Source organism: Xiphias gladius, chromosome 8 (genome assembly GCF_016859285.1).
Source record: "Xiphias gladius isolate SHS-SW01 ecotype Sanya breed wild chromosome 8, ASM1685928v1, whole genome shotgun sequence".
Taxonomy (NCBI): Eukaryota; Metazoa; Chordata; class Actinopteri; order Istiophoriformes; family Xiphiidae; genus Xiphias; species Xiphias gladius.
In genome coordinates this window covers 23,175,331-23,198,069 of record NC_053407.1, presented here as the reverse complement: position 1 = coordinate 23,198,069, position 22,739 = coordinate 23,175,331, and the positions used below count along the sequence as shown (strand labels likewise).

The 22,739-nt window shown below is 41.7% G+C and overlaps 1 long non-coding RNA gene across 1 annotated transcript in view; it reads left to right on the top strand.

Moving 5' to 3' along the window:
• LOC120793661 overlaps positions 1–20,177 on the top strand; it is a 41,128-nt gene extending 20,951 nt beyond the window's left edge. Inside the window, exons 3-5 of the long non-coding RNA XR_005708014.1 lie at positions 3,743–3,820; positions 11,509–11,603; positions 19,778–20,177. This is a non-coding gene — a long non-coding RNA (uncharacterized LOC120793661). The remainder of the gene's footprint in view (positions 1–3,742; positions 3,821–11,508; positions 11,604–19,777) is intronic.
• Positions 20,178–22,739: the final 2,562 nt, after the last annotated feature.

Sequence of the window (22,739 nt, the reverse complement as noted above, 5' to 3'; positions counted from 1 at the left end):
AACTGTATCCTCAAATGAACTTTATGCCATGCAAAGTGCAGTATGCACCCTAAGCATACATGCACGATGTGTGCCTCTCTAAAACAGCTACCTTCTACGCTTAGAGTCCTAAGATATTCTGTTTTTATGATTCACGTTATTTCCAAATAAGGTCTCCTAACATATATACATGGCAGCTTTATACATTGAAGCCATAATGAAGTCATGGGTTTCTCAATTGGTTAAAACGCATGGCGAGATGTGACGTACAGCTGCGCTCCTTCTAATAGGGTTCTATAGCTCATGCCAATGCAGACACTTGAACCAAGCTCGTATCTCATTTGCGGAAAGAGAACAGAGAACAAATAAATTGCGATCCAGCCTTTTCCAAAGTAAGTCACTGCAAATAATGCTAGTATTTTCCTCTGGCTCTCTGCACATCGTCTCTGTTTAGCCACCTGTGTTTTTATTGAAACCTGTTGAGCAAAGAGGAGTACAGAGGGGAGAATAGTTTTTGTGGAGAGACCAGTTTCTGTGCTGCTGTAGTGAGGAAGACAGCCGGCGAGGAACAGGGTGGTGGCCGTGCTATGAAAGCAGCCCTCACAAACTGTGCAGCCTGAAGCAGTAGCAGCCATGTTAGACAAATCTGCGTGAGCTTGAGCCACACTAATAATGCAGTGCCCTCCAAAAGCAACAGAAAGTTTTCACAGAGTAAAAGTAAGAAAAGTTTAACCCCCACCTTTTTTTCTCTCATTGTGTCTGCTAGGCATGTAGTCCCCTCTTGCCCTCTTTAATTCTCAGCAGTTTATAAAGCAGAAATGCAATCAAAATAGTTCCTCAGTAACAGATACACTTTACATATCCCCTTCCTCCTTTTATTTCCTTATAGAGCTCCTGAAGTTCAAGGCCGAGGGGAAAAAGTTAAAGCCACGAGCTCTGCCTTTGCAGTTTTTAGAACCAGAGCCAAAAGAGGCAGGAAGTTGTTGTACAATAGCGTTACAGTAATCTGCCACAAATGGAAAAAGCCAAATGCTGTTCGCCGAGTAGAGAAGGTGGCAGAACAGAGGCAGAAAGAGGGAGGGAGGGACAGAGGGGAGAGAAAGAGAGCTAGCGTGTGTGAGAGACAGACGTTACAGCAAAGAATAATCAATAAAATCTAAGATGGTGGAAGCAGCCACGCTGTTTAGGTCTCCCCCTCTAGTTCCCTCTCTGGCTTGCTTACTCTTCGTGTAAATCAGTACGCGGATTCGGTCAGAACGAATCATTTAGACCTTTATATTTTGGTTCTTTCTTTTATCCCTCCTCCATTCTAAAACGGACAAATCAGCATCTCTGGGGGGTTCTCGAAATTTTCACTGAACTGTTGAATGCGCTTCACAGGGCAAGTGGCAGCTGTTTTTCCTCGAGGAAAAGCAGCAAAGTCTCACCCAAAAATGCTTATCAGCCTTTTGACTTTGTGCCAAAATAGCTGCAAGCGTTCAGCTTCAGCATTCAGTTTGCTTTGTGACAGAGCCGGGGCAAGGAGGAGGGTCCTGGCCGTGCGTTCTTTGCCACATGTTACTGAAATAAACACTCTGCGAGCTTATCTTTTTCCTGTGTGTATGCGTGTGCGTGCGCGACCGGTCTATTCTGTGCATTCACGCTAGTCACTGTGGCATGCTAAAGAGTTAATGCACTCCGAGAGTGTGTGCTTCTTTCAGAGTGTGCTCCCAAGACTGTTGCAGGGACAAGAGCCCCGCTGCATGAAGAGATAAGGTTAATAATTCAACCAGCTCTCAGAAGCGTTGCATATTTCAAGGATCCTTCAGCAGGGCTGTCCACTCTGAATGATTGTGTATTCTGTCTTTTTCCTTGCTTTTCTTTACACTAGTTGATTTAGTAGCTGAGGTACTGTATAGTATATCCCAGTATGGCGTGTGAGTGAGTGCACTGCGTCTGCGCACTGCCGGAGGAGTGGATTTCTGTGTCATTCTTCCTCCTCCACCCCTCCCACATTTAGTTCTTTCCACCCTCCCACTCTCCCTCTCTCTCTTTCCCTCTGTGTCTCCGTCTCCCACCCATCTTATGCTCCCTCCCTCCTTCTCCCCTGTCTCCAGTGCAAATACAGTTCCTTGCCGTGTTGGACATGTGATGAAAAAGTGACTGGTTCGCGCGCTCTGCCGCACCTCCTATTTCATCATCAGTGGAGCCTTTCTCCCCTTCACTGTGCACTCGCTGTCTCCTCCTCTCTTCCTCTCTCTCTCTCTCTCTCTCTCTCTTCTTTTCCTCTCTCTGTTTCGGTTGCTCCCCTCTTTCTGCTCCAGCCACACGCAAGGGGGAGACTTAAGCTCTGCGAGGGGAAAAAAAAGAAAAAGTCTGCTGCTATTTCTACAGTCAGGGCCTCCCCACAGCCCGCCCTTCCATAGACGGAGCTTTTTTTTCACTCACTACTAGCTGGATTTTAACCCTCTGCCTCCAACTAGCTCCACAGCAGCTCTGCAAAACCTGGCAACAAGTTGCTTTTTAGAGGCCTTTTCTCACTTTTGGCGCACTGATTTTTGCATCACTTTGGATTTTGGTGTTTTTTCTTCCGTTCTTCTGTATTTTTTTTTTCTAAAAATGAACCCCCGTCTTCGTATTTTTTTCGCCGCTGCTGGGTTTTCTGGTAGTATTTATTTGGTTTCTCTCTTTTTGGATGGAAATTCGTGAAGGTGGTGTTTCGCCATGTGATGGGCCTTGTTCCACCTGGAGTGCCGGGGCGCCATTTCTGACGGGTAACCTGCTTGTGGTGGGCTTGTGGTCTGGATGACCACTATGGATGACAAGCAGGGAATGTGATCAGTATCTGAGCATGGTACACATCTGTGTTTTAAAGAAATGTCCTTCATCAGCGTCAGCGTGAAGTACCGCACCTCCTTCGTCTCTACTCTCTGTCTCTCCTTCTATTTCCTTCCCATGTCCTCTCTCTCTCTGTCTCTGCCTCTGAGTCTCTCACTCACCCTTGTTCTCTCTCTTTCACACCGACTCGCTCTCCTAACAGGGGAATGAGTGGTGTGCTGAGCCGGAGCTCTTTCTGGGACAGTAGCCAACTGCAAACAAAAGACATTAAAAGGCAATAAGAGAAAACAATGTAGTCTTCGCGAAATTTTCAAATGGTTGCAGCGAAATGTCAGGGGTAGCCCTGCATGTTGTGTCTCTACATGGCCACTTTGTGCTAATATTGTGGGTTTGCATGAAAAAAAAAAAACATGAGAAAACTGATGTAGTGACCAAGGCTGTTGTTAAACCAGGGGTTCGAATACTTTGCCACACTTATTCTAGTGAAGGCATTTCATATGGGAAATGGGAGGGAGGGAGTAATGTGGGAGAGCAGCATATAGACTGCTGAATTATTCATATGCCCAGCCAAGGCTGTGACTGGACTGGTTGTGCTATTTGCATGCATCAGACATGCTGTTTGTCTGTTTGCTAACATTCCTCATTCAAAGCCTTGTTAACTAGCAGGCAGGCTTAGCTGGAGCCTTGCAGACAGCCTCATGGCCTCCTATTGTTTCAGGCCTCGCCGGGCCTGGTCCCAGCCGGTGGCAGGCGAGCAGTGCAGCCCTGAGCATGGGGCTCAGACGGTGGCTGGAGGAAGGAGTGAGCCTGGAGCTGAGATATAGGCTGGGGCTCAGGCTGGAGCTGGGGCTGAGGCACTGCTGTGGAGGGGATAGTCTGAGGGTAATCACTAGGTCTTGCCACAGCCACCAAATGGGAGCTTATGGCTTTCTCCTCTTCTTGACAGGGATGTGGATCAAAGCGGGAAGAGCTGCCGAATTTCGTATCCCGACCGGACATTTGCCATCTTTGCTCTGAAATATTGGTGAGTAATATTGTTTTAATATGTTTACGCTTGCATTGTTTTGATGGAAGTTTATCCGTGTGTTTACATTTTAGGCTTTCAATGTTTAATAAGCACTCTGTACAAATAAACATTTGATGCACTTGAGGTTCTTACACAAAGTTTCTTTTTACCTCAGTGCGCATTTATACATCTGAATATAAAACCCTACATGCTCATGTAGATTTTGGAACATATACTACACAGTAGCACATATAATAGCGACTTCGAGAATGCTTTTCGACAACTTTTCCCTGCTCTCTACAAAACCTAATTGTAATTTAGTAACGCAAACAAAAAGTCATTAATAGCACTTTGATTGCTGCCAGGATAATCCTACTTCGCGGTAATCAGTGGATGAGTGGAAGGCCCCGGTTGTGGAGGTATTTGTACATGAGTGATGCGGTCCGGGCTTAATATGTACTATATGACGAGAAGTACGTGGTGTACTGATCATGCTGATCGGTCTAACGTTCTCAAAAGCTTGACTGTCAGCTAAATTTCAATGAGAACACTCTGCATTTCTTTGAAGTGTAAGTGTTGCGAGTAGCATTTGCCAAACTAGTATTTCATTTAAGAAGAAAGAATAGAGAATAAATATAAAACAGTCCATCACTTCACCATTTACGAGTTTTTTGCCTATATTCACCTACTCTTAATGTCGACCACATCATTTCCTGATTTTTTTTTTTTTTGTGTGTGTATCTTACTTCTTTGAACACGGAATGTCGTAGGTCCCGTGTTGTACACAAAGTCTCAAAAATAATTTTGTAATTATATGGACGCATATGAAAACATTCCCATGTTTTCATCTGAAAGAAGAACAAACCTGAATGAGCATTAATCCTCTGTAAGCAATCATTATGCAATTCCACAAAAAGATTGTGAAACGATGAATCTGACTTTAGATAAGTCGCTTTGAATAAACATAATTTACTTTGGCTCTTTTGGCTCTTTGTCAGGTACTTGGTAGTTAACATTATCAATTTAATGGAAAAATGCGGTTGCAATAATATATGAGGCATTTACATGGCAATTTGCAATCCCCAGGTCAATTCATAACATTTAATTTGTTGTATCGCCTGTAAGGGGAACCAGATACATAGTAATAACTGTTTTTAAATATCTGTTTGTTCAGCCTGACATATTAGCAGTTGATTCATGGAAATATTCCATCTTTGGCCTATTTTGTGCTTTTGTTTTCTGAGGTGTGCTCAGATGTTAGGCTGCTTATCAGGGTTTCTGTGAAAGGGGACTTTTTTTGAAGGGCAAAACCTGAGGCAAAAACTTATCTCTCAGGTGATTCATGATTCAGGCTCAGCTTTTCCATACACAGGCGATTATGTTCATCCATATGAATATAAGCTCTGCTTAACTAGCAGTGGACACATGGTTTTAGCTGGCAGAGTATCACACTACTTCACCCCCAAGGCCTTTTTGGCAGTGAATGGCAGGAGTCCAGGGAAAGGTTGCATGTTGAGAGGCAGATGGCAGGGGTGGTGAGGGTTTGCAGTATTTTCTCTCTGTAAAAGTATACCTGACCAATCCAACAGCCCGGTACAGCCCACAATGAGGCAATTCTGTGCACTGAAGCAACTTCAGCTTTGCTGCAGCTACACAGCAAATCCAGCAAAGCCAATCATGGGACACACACACACACACACATGCAAACACACACACATGCAAATACAAGTACACAATCAAATGTACGTATTCATATGTGTAATTTAATAATGCGAGATTTCAGATATTGGTACTTTTTCACAACATGGAACATATTTTTTATATCCTCGTGTGTTTTTGCCCTTTCAGTGTGTGTTCCTAGGCTTGATGAAAGGGTGTGTTCAAAGTCTTTATGATGTTAAACCCATGTGACAGCCGAAAGTGCCCTTTTAATAGATTTTTATCAGTCAGTATAGTTCTTTTTTTTAAATTTTTTTTTTTTATACACATAGGTACCAGTGTTTCATGAATACACTACAAAATCAGAGCTAAAGGAAATTGCAGGCCACAGCTAGAACACCAAGTTCTCAATCTTGAACTTGACTATGGTCCTTGAACTTGGATGTGAATTTCTGGCTTTTTAATGAAATTGTACTTTAAATCAGCATTTTACTTAAAATATACCAGCTATTGCTAAGTACTATATGTTTTTGTAAAGATGCGAAAAATTCCAACTGACAACACCTCAAAACTTTATAGGTAACAACTGGAAAATGCAAAAAGGGAGGACTGTGGAAATAAATTATACTTTGTGTAGAATAATAGTCATACGGTGTTCACAGTAATTGTAATAGTAATTATTATTGTATGTAATTCGGGCTTTTAAAAATATTTGAATTATTTTTCATTTATGGGTTACCTTTAATGGGCTTTGTTGAATTTTTATTTGAGTTTCACATTAAAATATTACGTGGTGTATAGAGAGAAAAAGATTCAGTGTACCAAAATAATGTACTCCCTGATTTTTTTCTGTAAAGAACGAATTGTTTAAGAATTTTTAAAAGTTTGGACGTAAAGATCCAAAGAGGGAATACTTGCAGAGAAAAGTATTTTTTTCTATAAGCACCGACTATATAGAGGAAAATGCACCAGAAACCATAAAAAAACTGTATGTGATACAACATATATATGTTTTTACAACTTTCCTTTTGGTGTAGAGAATACAGTAATGGTTAATGAATACAAAGCCTCAGCATAATTTTTTCTGAGTGTGTGTGTGTGTGTGTGTGTGTGTGTGTGTGTGTGTGTGTGTGTGTGTGTGTGTGTGTGTGTGTGTGTGTGTGTGTGTGTGTGTGTGTGTGTGTATGTAGTAAGACAATGCATGCATGCCAGTCCTCCACTTCCTTGCTGGATCATGCCTTTGATTTTTTTTGTAATTTTTAAGGATTTTTTTATAATATTCATTTAATTGCAATATTGTCTTTTTTTACTCTTTGATAGCAAACCAAAAATCTACCAAGTGTCTCATTATTATTGTTTGAATTTTAAAGGGTCACAATAAACATTTTTATTCCTTTTATTTATTATTTCAAAATACAATTCTCAGCATTTAGTTTTTCCTAATATTTATCTAGTTATGCATTTTAGACTAGTGTAGAAAAAAACAGGGAAATATTTACATGAGTTATTTAATTTCTTATCATCCCAGTTGCTCCAGAATTGTATTATTTGTTATTCCCAATAATGTTATAAGCATAAAAGGTGTATGCATGTAGATAAGGCATTGCCAAATGTCTGATTTAATTATATTTAATATTAAAAATCATATTCCACACAACATTAACTCATGGAATTAACAGACGAGAACAATGCAATCTTCGGGAGGAATATTTTTATCTAGTTGTGCAATCTAAATGGAGATGAAAGAGGTTTTTGATCTCTAGATAACTTTTTGAATAAGATGTTTCCAGTTGTAGATTTTGATTGTTGTGGGTGTAGCAGCATAGTATAGACTACTGTACGTCTCTGGATCTTAGTATTTCTGCCAGATAATTTTCAAGTGTTGAGTATGTGGTTTAGCTCATGTGCCAGTGCCCAGTGTATTCTTACTAGTGCAACACACAGTGAAAATGAGTCATTCGCCAGTACAACACAGCAATAAGCCACCAATACACTGCTTCATTTGTTAAGTGGATAAATTGGTATTTAAGATTATGTGATTTTGTTTCATTTATGAGGTTGCTGTGATGTTGTGAATTCCATCCAATTTCCTCCTGGCTAATATGAAATCCAGATTGGAGTGGTAAATGGGAGCCAAGTGAGCACTCACTGTAAATGTATTTTTCTGCCATAATAATGAAGCCCCTTTTTTTATTTCTCCCGCTAAAATGTTTTCAGTGTGCTGTTTTAAGTACAATGAAACTGAAAAATCCAGCATAATGACAGTTATATTGTATGTCTACGCTCTCCAGAGGACTGTCAGGGTTAGGGATTGGATTGACATACAGTACTGACTGGGCCTCCTGAACTAAAAAGGCATTTATGTAGTCCTATAAGAGGATTTTGATGTCATCACTAATTCACCGTCATTTAATTTCTATATATTTAATCAGTGGATAGCGACACAATATGTATCCATTGTTAACGATACTGTGATTTTAGGTTAGATTTTTGGAAATTAATTAATTTTGTGTAAAAATATTTTTAAGTAAAGTCAGAGTAATATTCTTTTTCTGACCACAGGACAATACAATTGCTACTTAAACTACTTTGTCAGAAATGTATACATTTAATGTACAGCCACATTTTCCAGGTTTTCATGTTTCAAGTTCAAGTAAGTGGATACTCAGGGCATTTACTTGTGAAATGAAGGACATGGAAAATAAAATTTGACATGATTTTATGCAGGTTGAAAATATATTTATATAGGATATCAATATGAGGACTTTGCAGTTCCACCTTACATTTAGGTCCATTATTCCTACTGACAGCCTAGAAGCAGTGGTGCAAAGTAACTAACACTGTGCAGCAGGTTAGCACAAGCAGGTCACTGCTTGTAGAAATGGAGCTGGATTGAAATCCCACTTCAGCAGCCCTGCACGTCTAAAAGTCGCACAGTGCATTCTGCAAAAACCTGCGAGACAGTCGGTTGCACTTTACAGCTATGGTGTCTGTCATTGTAACATCTGCCACATGGTTTTATTTAACAAGTGTCAGTCAGCGGAAAAACCTGTTCAAATCTCCTCGAGGTATACAGCAGTTTAGTCAGATCGGGTCTCTATTAGAGGCTGGCCAGGCTCCCTGTTGCCCTCCTGTACTGTGAATGTGGGATAACAGATGAGTGGATCTACAGTGGCCACTACAGGCTGTGGAGCCCTCATACAGGATCAGCAGTACACTACTGTAGGAAGTAGGCAAGGCCTGAAAAGAGAGGAGAGAGGCTGAACAAAGAGGCCATAACCCCAATAAGCATACACAAGCATATACATACATTTTTGGGGCTGGTGTTGTGTGTGCAAGTGCCAAAATTATTGCACAAAAGCAAAACTTTCAAGGCTCCCTAAGAAAGAAATTTACAAGCACATGTGTTGATGCAATTACACGCATTTTACACATATGTAAATGCACACCGAAGTCTCTAAACCAGCTCTTCCTCGCTTCTCTCACCATACATGGAAGCCATTAGTGCATTACTCCTTTGACTACTGAGGATTGGGGGCCATTTTATTCTCCCTGTGTTAATCAGGATGTCAGCTGGGAGTGTCACATGTAATTTATCCACAAAACCACAGCAACTCCACAGAGGCAGTGAGCACAGTCATAATGACATAATACTGGACTAGGGGAGAGTTTCGGGGGTGACAGATGATGTAGATTTTCCTTCCCTTTACCCCCACTCTTTTCCTCTAGATATTCATATGGTTGGTTTACATCATGGGCCCTGTGGCTGAGGTCAAGGTGTTTTTTTCCTCAAGTTTATTTACTCAAGGATGTTTTTCTTATGCACTTGCTTTACAACCCAAGTCCTACTGTTTTAAAAGTAAGCATTTAAAGAACTTTCTCAAGGAAAATTGTCACACATTTGATAGTCAGATTTCTTTCGTCCAACCAGATTAATATTTAGAATCATTAATATTAAATTCAATGTTTTCTTTGTCTCTGACCACACAATGTTCAGATTGTCAAAATATGTTTTAGAGAGTCTTGAGTCTGTGGTCTGCAACATCACGTGTGAGCGTCTCTCAGCACACATCGTCAGGACAAATACTTGTTTTATGTACCTGCCAGGCAAAGCGATATTCCAGATAACACTGAGCTGCGCCCACTCAACTTTTCTTTTCCAATGCTCATATATTTCTTCAGCTTTTGGCTTCCGTTGTCGCCAAGGCAATTTAGTCAGACAAAAACTGCAGAATCTGCAAAATTGTTCCACTCGGAGGTAAGGTTGGAAGTGTTGAAAGGCCTCGCCTGCAACTCTCCGACTATCAAAATATTGTAAATCCCTTACCTCACCTCATGTCCACTTCATCACTTTCTTACCGTTCATCAGCCCGAAGCTGAATTCTGTTGGCTACATGTAGTGATAAAAATAAAAACACTGGCTTTAACTGACTTTATGTAAATAATTATCGTACAGAAAAATTAATATTGAATATATTATCTGCTTTGCTGTCATTACCTACATTTTCTTTTTACTGATTTGACTGTGATTTTCTACAACTGTAGTACCGATTGCTACGGTGTAATTCAGCACTCCAGTAATGTTGAGATGATCAGGTTTCCCTTCTTACACTGCTACATAAAGGTAGAGTGACCAAAAATTTCAGTTTGTAGAGTCAAAGGCTACACAAGTCACCCTAGCTTACAGGAATACTGCAGAACTTTAGTTTTAATTGTCAAAAGAAAATACATATGTACATATATACACACATATGTGTCTATGTAAATATTTATTATATGTATGTATATGTATATATACAGTGTGTGTGTGTGTGTGTGTGTGTGTGTGTGTGTGTGTGTGTGTATATGTATATGTATATGTATATGTATGTATATGTATATGTATGTATATATATGTATATGTGTGTATATATATAGTGTTTGCTTACAATACTTACAGCCTTCCATTTGGCTTTATGAGTCAACACCATGTATATACTCACAAGCAACACTCACACACGGAGTGCAATGAGTGCACAGCTTGGACATGAATCTCCCTCCAAGGGCTTGGGGGAGTTGGGTTACTCTTGAGCCCATAAACATGTGCTGGCGGCGGTCCAAGGCACTGCACTGTAATTACAAACATTAGAAACAATATATAAAAGACCCTTCCCCAGCAAGGCTGTGTCCCGCGCTGCAATTAGCGTCCTCGTACAGAATTATCACCCTTCAGCAGCCGTCGCCACGCTAAGTGGAGGCCTTTAATTGGCAGCGTCCTCCTTGGTCTGCTAGAGGACAACACTCACATCTCTCTCTTTATCTCTGTTACCATCTTTATTTTTATGCAACTCGAGATTCGACTAATGATGACAAAGTACCTCTGTCGTCCTTTGTCCCATTTCACCGCCACATGATGGTCCTGGCATCGCACACCTACGTATGCACAGGACAACACGGGCGCATCTCGAAAGCTGCCTCGTACGTTAACGCAGCATAGTCTGTACATGCCCTCATGTGTGAACATGAACATACTGTGCCGCATGTGCAGAAAATCACTTATTATGCTCACAAGTACACGCATATGTGCCACTTCACCCACGCACATGACACTGTAGGCTTTCAACAATACAGCATGCCAAAATGTGTGCACGTATGCAGCGAGTGGGTGCTACTGGGCAAGGCCAAGACCACGGCGGAGCTTGTGTGTTGGTGTTGGGTGAGCATGCGGCAGTGAGAGTTGGCCGGTGTACAGGCCAGCAGAGAGGGTGCGGTGTGTTACATGTTCCACTAATGAGTTTCCTTGGCCAGGCAAGACCGTGGTGCGAGCTTATTTGTAAACAGGCTACAGAGAGGAGACCCTACAGCCCTCTGCTGCTGCTGCTGCTGCTGCTGCTGCTGCTGCTGCTGCTTCTGCTGCTGGCTCTCTAACTGATCACTCTCTCTGTTTCTGCTTCTCCCTGTTGTTTTGTCTTGCTCTTCTGTTTCTATCGCTGTAAATTGCCTCTCCCTTCAACTCTACAATTCTCACTCTCTGTTTTTCTCTCTCTGTCTCCCTCTCCCTCTTGTAGGCAGTAAGATGGGTTTTGACTTCAGCCACAGGCAAAAACAATTTGGTCCAACAAGTGAAATCGCGGACAGACGGACTGGCGATCACAGTAGCATTGTAAGTACCATGATGTATTGTAAACTTAATATGTTGTTATTTAATCGTGTACTGTAATACCATTGTATTGTCTTGCATTTCATTTAATGAGATGAGATGAGAAGTCCGTAATTAGATGCTTCATAAGTTTCATTCATTATATGTGTGGCATGTAACTGCTCTGTCTATCTCTATCTATCTATTTTCATTCTCTTTCTGAGACTTATTATTATGTGAGCCTGCATTAGATTAAATCATAATGGCTGGATATTGTGCCTTTATCCCATTTAAAAGGCCAAGTGGTCCCAATGGCTTGTTAGTGCAGTAAATTAAAAAAACACAAACAAACATAATCTTTAGTGCATGTGCACAAAAAACACACAGGGTGTAATCTTAATTGTCTACTAGGCATAGGAAGTCTTGACTCTCTCTGTGCAGGGGCATGGATCTGTTAGAAAATGGCTTCCACTCTCTGCCTTCCAGCTCTCAGCTCCCCGCCGCCATTTTGTGTATCCCTGCCAAAGTAGTCAGGTAGCAGTATGAGAAGTACAGAGTAAAGTGGGGGAGAAAAAGTGGGTGCAACTGGATGCTGGGTTAAGGAGCAAATTAAAATAAACATAAAGGAGTTCTAAGAATTAAAGAAAAGAGGTGCTCCAGTGTGGAATGATAGAATACTTAATATGTCTTTTTCTTATGGGGAGGTTTTTAATTGTTGCCGACTGACTGCATACAAACAATCAGCCTCCCCTCTGGACCCTTCCCAGCTCCTCTGCTCAAAGAGCTGACCTTGGGTGGACGCCATAAACGGTTCTTTTCCAGTGGGGCAAATACGCTGGCAGGGTCCACAGCTGCATGACCCCCTTCCACCCTCCTCTCGCCATCAGTCCTCCCTCTTTCCTTCAAACCATCCAGACTCCCCATCAGACTGGCCCCCACAGTAACACAACCTGCCTGCTTATAGTACTCTGGAGTCAGAGTGCATTGGTAAAGCTTTAAGCTCGGCTTACGTACCTGTCTCCGACCTAATGACAGCACACTGCCAGCTGTAGCTTCAGACCGCGCTGTGCCCTCATCACATGCACTTAGTAACCCCAGGCCCTCACCTACAACCTCCAGCAGCAGTAGCTAGCTGCCCGTGGCTCGGGAACTCTGAATGTGCCAGGCATATGATTACATGTGCAGATGTTATGAAAATCCTCCTCTCACCTGACCCTAACACCACTGATACTAAATCAAGCTTTCAGTAGGTGTCTGCTGCTGCTTTTCTCTTGATCAGCCCATTGCTAAACTTACCTGACAAAACCACACAAAACCATCCAGCGTTTTAGCATACACTGTGGTGAGTGAGAGCGGAAGATTAGTGGACAGAGGACTGATGTTTCAGGAGTTGTTTTCGTCATTAGTGGTTTCTGTCATTTGACCTATAGTTCCATCAGAATGAAATCATTTACTTAATCTATCAGATGTAGCAAAGTTTACTTTCTGGAACTATTTCAGTTTAATAAATATTCATTTGTGGCACAGTGATTTTCTTCCATTTCCCACCACATTCACAGTTAATGGAATCAGCCTCTGAATGTTTAAAACAGTTTATAATCTTTTGAAGGAGTTTTTGATGTAAATTTACTTGCTTACAGTCACTCGACGAGCTCATAGTAGCACCAGAATTATTGGCCTAACAGAGACATAGATTGTTTGGGTGTCCCTCTTTTTTTGCAGCTTAGCAGGTAAACTGACCAGGGTGCCAACCTCTTTAAACATTTGATGCCTTCTTTTTAAGGCTTGTAGAAGACATATTGATGGCATACCGGAAAAAAGCACAAGTGTATATTGGGATACTCTATCTGTTTATGGCCTGAAGTGATGCTGTAAAAACTCCCTTACTGTATCAGTGTGTATCTCTGCTGGCATGTATCTGATTTAGGCTCTAGGTGCAAATATAGCAGAGGTCCCTGGAGCAGTAAAACCTGGCCTATTTAGGCCTGTCACAGACAAGCTCTCACTGAGACAGACAGATAGTCAATGGCTTTGCTTACAGTTCAGAATGCACTCAGTCCCCCTTTGATTCCCTACTCCTCAACCAGGCCAAGTGTTGGGACAGAGTGCATTGGGGACAGAGTGATTTCCATGTTATGTTTGTGGAATGAAATATTGCTCTTGCATGACCAGGGCATCCAGGGCATATCTCTACAACCATCTACCCAGAGTCCAAAGCATTAATTCATTTACCCAGCTTAGACCCCTTGGAAATGCTACAGTGACACTGGCCTGCCTGCTTTTGTTTATGGTTATATAGAGCAGATGGCCATGCAACATGGTCATATATCACACACTGACTGCCCCGCTGGCACTGCCACACACATAAATTCTTATAGGCAAAAATGTAGGACAATTTTAAGGTGATTCAAATCCACAGAAATGTATTTATTATTCTTCCATCACTCACAGAGGGAAAAGTATTACATTTCTTTATCAGCGTCCGTTACTGTATATTCCAGTTCATGTTGGCAGCAGTCCTGGAACTATAGGCGCTGGTGCTAATAACTGCTGCCAAACCAAGCTTTTCAGTGCTAACTGTGGTTAACTGTGCTGTATTTACAGCCTTAGCTTTTAGCTGTAACTGCTAACCACTGTAGTGAGTCTGACTACAGCCAGCTGTAGCCTGGGGCTAACAAGCTCTTCAAGGTTACAAACTGTACAGATCCCTGTCTGCCTACTCTGGCCCTCTGTCTGTCAGCTGAAGTTCATATCCAGGGAGGAAGGTATTTGTCCCACCCTCTAAATATAGCTGGCGACAGATGCAGCTCGATGGGGCACTGCCCAAGCTGAAAGGGGCCCTGCAGGCAGGCCAGAGCAGAGCTGGGCATGCAGACGTGTCAGGACTATAGACTTCCCCTAATAGACAGGGGCCCTACAGGTCACCAGCAGCCACATGGCAATGCACGTTTCACCAGCTCCCATTAGCATGGCGGAACAAAGACTAAGCCTGGGAATCTTTGCATGTGAAAAAATAGATAAGATTTGATGTATTTCTATGAGATGTATATTGAAATAGTGCATTTTTAGAGGAAATGAAATTGTACTCCGGCTAAAAATCTTTTGCTGCATGACCACGATTTTTTTTAGTGCATATGTGCCCTTGAATTTCACAACCTTATACAAGGCTATTAATCTTATAACCCTAAACTAGAGGCCATGGGCTGTGTGCCGGTTCCACTTTAAAAATTTGATGTAGACACAGAAATGTTTGGGTTTTTTTTATGTTTGTTGTTTTTGTTTTGTTTTGTTTTTTTGTTGTCTTTTTGCTTGTGGTTTATAGTATGGATAGGCATTCAAGCATGTGCAAAGATCTCCTGATATAATAATGTAATGGGGAAGTTGAAGGCAAAAAAACTCCTTAAAGTGCAATTTTGCACTTATACCATTTACCCAAAAAAAACAAAAATCCTTTTTTAAATTCCTCATGATTGAATTAGTAATTGTCCTTAGTTTAATCATCAGTTTAAGCATTAACTATTAATGTAGTATAAAGTATCAGTATTTTTTTTTTCTTTTTTAGCCTAATGTACATTAGGCTTGAGTACCATGAGGACTAATAAGTATAATGATGAAAACTGTTAAAAGGCATCATGTTTTAGGTATCCTGATATTTACTGCAATTGTAATAGACACCTGTGAACCCTTCAGAAACAAGTAATTTCCATCTAGACCTTTCTACAGGCCTGAGACCTGCTGTGCACCCTGCAGCCCTACCATGTCTGTGTGCACACACGTGCATGCGAGTGTATGTACGTTTCTCTATGTACATGTGACTGTATACTGTGTGCGAGAGATGAGAAGCAGCTGGCAAGGTTGGGCTGAGTGGTCTGGGCGACGCCTGCTGCGTGCCCTGTCATTACAATGATTGGGGTCGTTTTTTAACTCTAAGGATGTTGCCGGGGGGCCACGCTGGGATCAGTTAACTCTGCCTAATCCAGCCCTCTTCACCTGGCATGTTTATGGCTCTGCTGGGGGCGGGGGGGGGGGGTCACTGGGTCCGGTTCATTTCACCGCCTGACAGGCAGACACACATATTATGCACATAGGCACACTCCATCACACATGTATACACATATGTTGATTTGTGCACAAAAACACCGCACATACACAAGCACATACATTATGCATGCATTAAAGTGGCAATCTTAAAGATTTTCGTTTTTAAAAATTGCTGTTAAGTTGTTAACTGACGCCGATTGAGTGAACACGATGGTGATTGAGCCTGTGGCCCAATGATGAAAGCATTGCAATATTTATATATTTGCACTATGACTATCTGTGTGTCTATGGCAACATTCCCAGAAAATTGCTGTATGAAGTTACTGCTAATGCAGACTGAACATTTCCTGATGCTGCAGCTTCACATTAAAAGCATTTAATTGGTGAAACATGAGTTTACTTTTATTATAAAGTAGTCACAAGTTATGCAGTGTGTTTTTTACTGAGCTTAGCATTTACCGCTACTGTTCATCAGAAATGCTTCTACAAAAGAAGAAAACAGTTATTTTGGGCATTTTTGGACAGTGGATCAGTTTGAAATATTGCAGGGTGTGATGGAACAAGAAGGAGCAGTAATAGTGAGCTGTTAGATGAAGAGCTGCAGGCGACAGGCTGCACACCTCCAACTTCTCAGCGAGGTAACCAGCTCCTTTCACTCTGCCCTGCTGTTCGCAGACTCATGCCGTGTGCTGCATAAAATCAGATCACTGTTGCTCACAGAATGATGGAAAAGGACAATTATTGCCAGACTTCTTTATTAAAATGACAGTACTTTGTTTTGTTGACCCCAGAATTCTGTGACCTGTATAATTAAACCACATTTTCTGCTACAACCAGTAACTACAGGTGTCGCCAAATCAACCAGGACTCAAATCTTTAAGATTGCCACTTTATTGTGTGCATGAGGCTCCTCACTCTCACATACATTCAAACACCTTCATACGCACCCATAAATTCCCTCTTCTTTCAGTCTCCTAAGACACACTCACACGGTTTGCAAGCTCAGTATCTGCCTCATGCAGAGGTGATGGGGAGGTCAGCCTGTCTGACTTTGAGCAGAATCCCCCTGCGGCTTGCCCCAGCCATCCCCCCTGGCATGTGTAACAGGACCTGCCCATGCAGCCTCTCCTCTTCCCCCGCTCCTGTCCTCCCCCTCCTCCCGCTGCCTCCCCCTGGCCCTGGTATAAATAGATGGGTCATGCCTGCTGTGCTACCCTGAGGGGGCTGTAGGGGGGCACAGAAGCCATGTTTCCCTTTATAAATGTGTCTATCTGGATTCCTCCTGTCTGCACCCAGACACCACTTCACTTGTAGCAGCGCTCAGATGTAGATGTAGATGGACAAAGGAGAAATACATGCACACAAGTGTGTGTGTGCATATACCAAAACCACATGCCTGATATAAGGGATGCCGCACATGTATAAACACGAGGACTGATGAGTACAAACAGTATACTGTGCATACTTGCAAAACTCAACCTTAAGCACTCATATAATCTTGCTGAACCAAAAGGCCTCCACAAAGGCTAGGCTAAGGCGAAGGGTAAATCTGAGAAAAGAGTCTGAGGAACAGTGCCTTTTCTTGAAACTCCCCAGCTTAAGTGCTTAAATGAAGATCAAGAGTGAGCTACAGTGAGCAGGCGCTGGAAATCACTTGAATTTTTTTTATTTTTTTTCATATTACTGCAAATACAAAACCAGTTTTTGGGTGCAAATACCTTACTTTAAGGAATATACATGTGTTTCTACAAAACCCATAAAACACCATGTACAAGTGGCTCAACAATACTCTTAATAAAGTTGTTGTAAATTTGGCAAAAGTATGATATAAATCAAATGTCTGATTATAGATTAAGGAAATAAGACCTTGAATCCAATTAGACATTTGATGCCAACTTTCTGTACTTGAAATTTAGCAATACTCCGTGCCCCGTGTGACACATTTCTGTCTACCTAAAAGGTATTGAGGTTTGATACAAAGCTTTATTAATTAATCCTGCACTTGCGTAGCAGGTCATTGGATGTGCACGGTGACTTTATTTGTGAAATGTTAATGATGTTGCTATTTTCAACATTTTGGCTACGACCAGGTAAAATAAAGATCAAATTAAGAAAACCCTAAAACACAAGAATCCAACACTTGGACTTGTGGGACCGCACACACTAAACAAATGCTTTGATTATAATGTGCTTAATTAAAGCATGTTGGATTAGTAGAAATATATAGAAAATGATGCATTGGGAATATGTGAATGCATATTGTATGAATGTCCAGCTTCTTTTTCCGAATTACCCACCACCTTGACTGACCACAGACCAGCAGAGCCCCAAAGATCAGGTTACAAGGTTACAGCACTCCACTCCATCTGACCATCACTGCAGAGAAACTAAGCTTCGGTATTGACTGATAGGCACTGTAGCACTTAGACTGAAACGTGATTGAATTAATGTGGCTTTTTTAGCAGTACATGCCTTTGCTGTGAACGCTGTGTGAAAATGTGATGAGGTAAACGAGTATCATGTTTTGCCTTGTTCCCTCCAAAGGGTATTTTTCCATGTTTGCGTGTGAATGTGTGCGCACATGTGCATGCATTTGAAACTATGTCCTTGTGTGTATGTGTGGGCCCGCAGTTTGGGTATGTGTTTGTGTGACATTATGAGACGATGAAGTGTAGTAAGCAGGACTTTGCACCCCGGCCCCTCTAAAGAGCTAATGGAAGTGGAAGGCTAAAGCAGCATATCAGTTACAGACGCTGTGCTTTCAAGTGAAGGAGTGCTTGCTGAGTTTGCACACTTTAAAGAAGACGGAATTTTCAGGTGGACAAGCTCTCAGTAAAGGAGGTGTTTTTAGATTGCATTGCATAACCGTGTAAAGAGCCCCGAACAAGTGTGCACAAGGGTACGTGCCTGTGTGTGTTCGTGTATGCTTGTTTGCGTTGCATATTGGTCCTCGGCAGTACGTGTGTGTGGGTGTGAGTGTGAATATTTCCCTGTCACTGGATGATAGCAACTGGCTTCAGTTAAAAGCAATAGCTTTCCTGGACGTGCTCCCTGTTGGTCGGGACCCCAGAGCCTTCTACTATATTAGTTTGAAGTATGTCCAGTCAGCAGACTGAGAGGACAGTGTGCCTTGACCTTACCTTATGAAGTCTGGGCCCACACCGTTGAACTTTTTGCATGGCTGCACAATGAGAATAGACTTTGACATGAATGCTGATATATTCTACACAGAGCTGACAGTTTCCTATATGCAGTTACTGTTTAAGCACCTAAAATCCAAACATTTAAAAGCTTAATAATTGCTTGATTTGAATATTATGAAAGATTTCTTCATTTGAAGTTTAGGTTTACGTAATTTAATGCTTCGAACCCTTTTCAATTTACAAACAGTACATTTGTTTTTAATGTTTGTTTGTTTGTTTTTCAATTTGATAGAATTGGCTTGAAATGAATTCTATTCTAAGTACATGAAGCCCCCTGTACAGTATCCTCTCTGTGGCTATTCACTTCTTTCTGTCATTACCATATGCATGTGTACATGTATGCGTGTGCATACTGTGGTTTGCCATACTGCATCTTTCCTTCTGTCTGCTTATCTCTGTCTGCAAAGTGCCTGTGTGCTCTACGTGTATGTCTGTTACCCTGTAAGGGTGTGTGTCTGTGCATACTTAAAAACCACTCATCCAGTGCTATAGTGTAAGTAACGAAGTGTTGAATAATGCAGGGAGCCTCAGACTCACCACTGAGCAGACACAATGGGGCCCCTCAGCTCAAGATATACAATTCTGTATTGTGCTTTGCCGTATTTGTGCCTTCACAGATAGAATAAGATTACTGCAGAGGCACGTGTTGACAAAGACTCCCCTGATGTGACTTTGTTTCAGCATCTTGTGGCAGTGAAACGTGCAGGATTGTGTGGTTTTCTCACAGAACACACCTATGAGCCATACAGAATTTCATACCAGCATACTGTAAATACACATAACCACATACTCTAATTGCAAGCAAACAATATGTTTTCATCCTAGAATCAAAAACACTCTTGTGCAGACTGTACAAGATCTCACAGAAGTCAAATCTAAGAGTTATAGTGTTGAAGTATTTCTCCGGTTCCTTTGTTGCAGAAGTAACAGATTTTCCCTCTCGGGGATTTTCAGATGGAGGCTACCTGACATGCTGTTGAAACCGTGATGGAGGGAGGAGGCGATAGGCCAGTGCCCCCCCCCCCCCTTCACTGCGTGTTACAGAGCAGGTGAGAAACATTAACAGAGGCAGCAGCAGCTGCGGCCCTCTGCTCCACACATGTGGGCCAGGATATGAGCTAGCTCGAGCTCGCCCACTCTCAACACTGCTCGCTAATGTTAACACTCTCCTCTCTGAAGCACAGAAAACGGTGCTAGGAACAAGAGGAAACATGGTGGAATCGGCACAGACTGTTATACAAAATAAAACTACTTTTCTTTTTTACTATTCATTGTATGAGTACACAAATTCTTAGCTGTAGAGCGGTGGTTACCAAACTTTTGTGATTTTTTTCAATCACAGTTTTTCACAGTTTCAAATTAGCCCAAAAAAACTTACTAATAATAACGATATAACTGAACAGAATTAGCAGAAATTTGTTTTCTTTTGTTTTGTTTTTTTGTTTTAAAAAAAATATGATTTCTATCTTTTTAATCACTATTCGGCCTCTTGTGACGTCCCAGCCGAACCAGTTCTCTCGAGCGATAACAACCTCATTTTCCACCATCTTTCAGCATTGATCATAAGCCTACCGACCATAGCATGGTCTGGGTTTTTTAAATGGACAATATTTAGTGAATGGAACATTGCATTTTAATAGTTTTGAGGTTCAATTGTTTGTTGTAATGGATGTCACAGTACCCTTTAAGTTATAAACCGGTTGCATTTGAATATGGAAATATCTTGTCTATGCAATTTGTTTGGGACATATGCACCTCGTTGGATCATTTAAATTCCCCTTCAGCTCGAGCCATGAACCAGATGACCCCATCGTCACATTGTGTTCTGAACACAAAGACTCCAGTCACACCGGTGAGGTGTCCCAGGAGAGACTGGCATGTGTATTTGTGTTTCTGTGAATCATAACTGCTGTTTTGTATTCAGTGAGGTGTGACAAAGCAGATAACCTGCATGAATGAGGACCTGAGAGGACTTTATTTTTCAAGACTGTCCTTTGGGGTGAGGTAGTAGGTTGTATAGTTTTAGGGTCATACCCTTCCTGTCAGATAACTATACAACTTACTGTCTTTCCTGAAGTGGCTGTAATGTCTTCAGATGCCATTGTTGGAGCTTTTGGATCTGGATCAACACTGGAATGTGCATGTTTACCCACTGACTGCTAAGAACAGGACTCAGTTACAGCATTTCATAGCCGTCGGTCATTTAGGATTGTGTTTACTTTAGGTAGGTTTCCATTTAATGATTTTCATGGTTGAACTTTATGGTCGATTTAAAAAAACAAAAACAAAACGTAAGTGTTCTGCTGGTCCTGCTTGTGCCAAAAAAAACAACAACAAACAACACATCATGTCTCATCAAAAAAAACTGAATATTGTGTAAGCGTTAAGACAAACCACTCGTCGTCTAATTGTCACTCCTTTTTCCTTTGCTCTTGTTTCTAACTTTTTAACGGTTTTTCTCCTATCAGATCATCACACAACTCTGTGGCTTTTTTCCTCATACTAATTGATTCTGACTGCTTGTATTGTTGGTGTTCAGAAAATTATAACTCAACTCATGGGATCAGTAACTGTAAGATGCTTTTGACATGAAGTGTTTTTCTTGTTCAAATGTATGAGCATGTACTTATTTACTATAATGAACTGTAGTGTTTATATGTCACTCTCCCACAATGCTCTCCACTACAAGTTACACCAAAGCTTACCAAGCTGTAGGACTTTTCTGATGTTCGTACGGGGTGAGGTAGTAGGTTGTGTGGTTTCAGGGTAGTGATTTTGCCCAATCAGGAGATAACTATACAACCTACTGCCTTCCCTGAAGGGCAGCAATACTTCACCATACAGACAACAGGGGGCGCCGTGTGGCACAGCATCAGAAGATTCCTAGAATCAATAAAGCAAACCAGGTCTACTGCCCAGGCCCTGAGTCATCAAGTCATCGCTTACCTGGGCTATGGGAGTCCACAGCCCGTCATAGCAGCAGACGGGACCAGCAGGTAAAGTCTGTTCACTACAGAACTTGTGTTTGATTTTGATTTCATGCTTCAAACATTAATAAAAAAATAAGATAATGAATCAATTTGTCTTTGATGCTTTGTTCTTATATCTTGACCAACCGCATTGGTGCCAAATGGTTTCCAAGGCAGTGTCATTCCCGTGATGAAGTTTACACGCAGTATATATTACAATAGTGCTTGCTCTCTTCTGGCAAAAGCTAGAACTTAATATCAAATACCCAAAACAGCAGACCACTCATCCGCCAAGAAATTCTGGTAAAACTTTGGTCAGTTCTCACCAGCTTATTCACTCTACAAGAATGTGTTGAACATAACCAAACAACAGCAGCCCAGACACGTCGTAAAGCCCCAGAGCGGAGCAGATGGAAAGAAGAGCCATGGCACAATCTCACCTCCTGGGCTACAGCATGATTCATATGGCAGATGATGGTTACAGTACTCTATCTCTCTCTCTTGCCAACAGCACACACACACACACACACACACACACACACACACACAGATAGATGACGAGGTGATTGCCAGCCGGTATCAGGCCAACTTGGGCATCAGACATGCCTCACTGTCTGAGACTGCAGCCATGTATCTCAAATCAAGGTCAGACTTGGGGTTGTCATTCACAGTGAAAGCCCTCGCTCACCCCTGTATCTTCACTCTACAGTCGCACAACCAGTGATCACCTTTGTGTCAGAGGCAACTGCTTTTTGATATGCTTTTTACTCTAAATATGCATGCACAGCTACATTTAAAGTCTACTGTACACACTTTTACCGCGTCAGTGCGCACATATTTCGCACTTCACTTTGCATGGCATGGATTCACACACATCAGTCATACCAGACGTGCTGAACTGGTTACATATCCACCAAATGTTTCTGCCACAATGAGAAGGATTATGT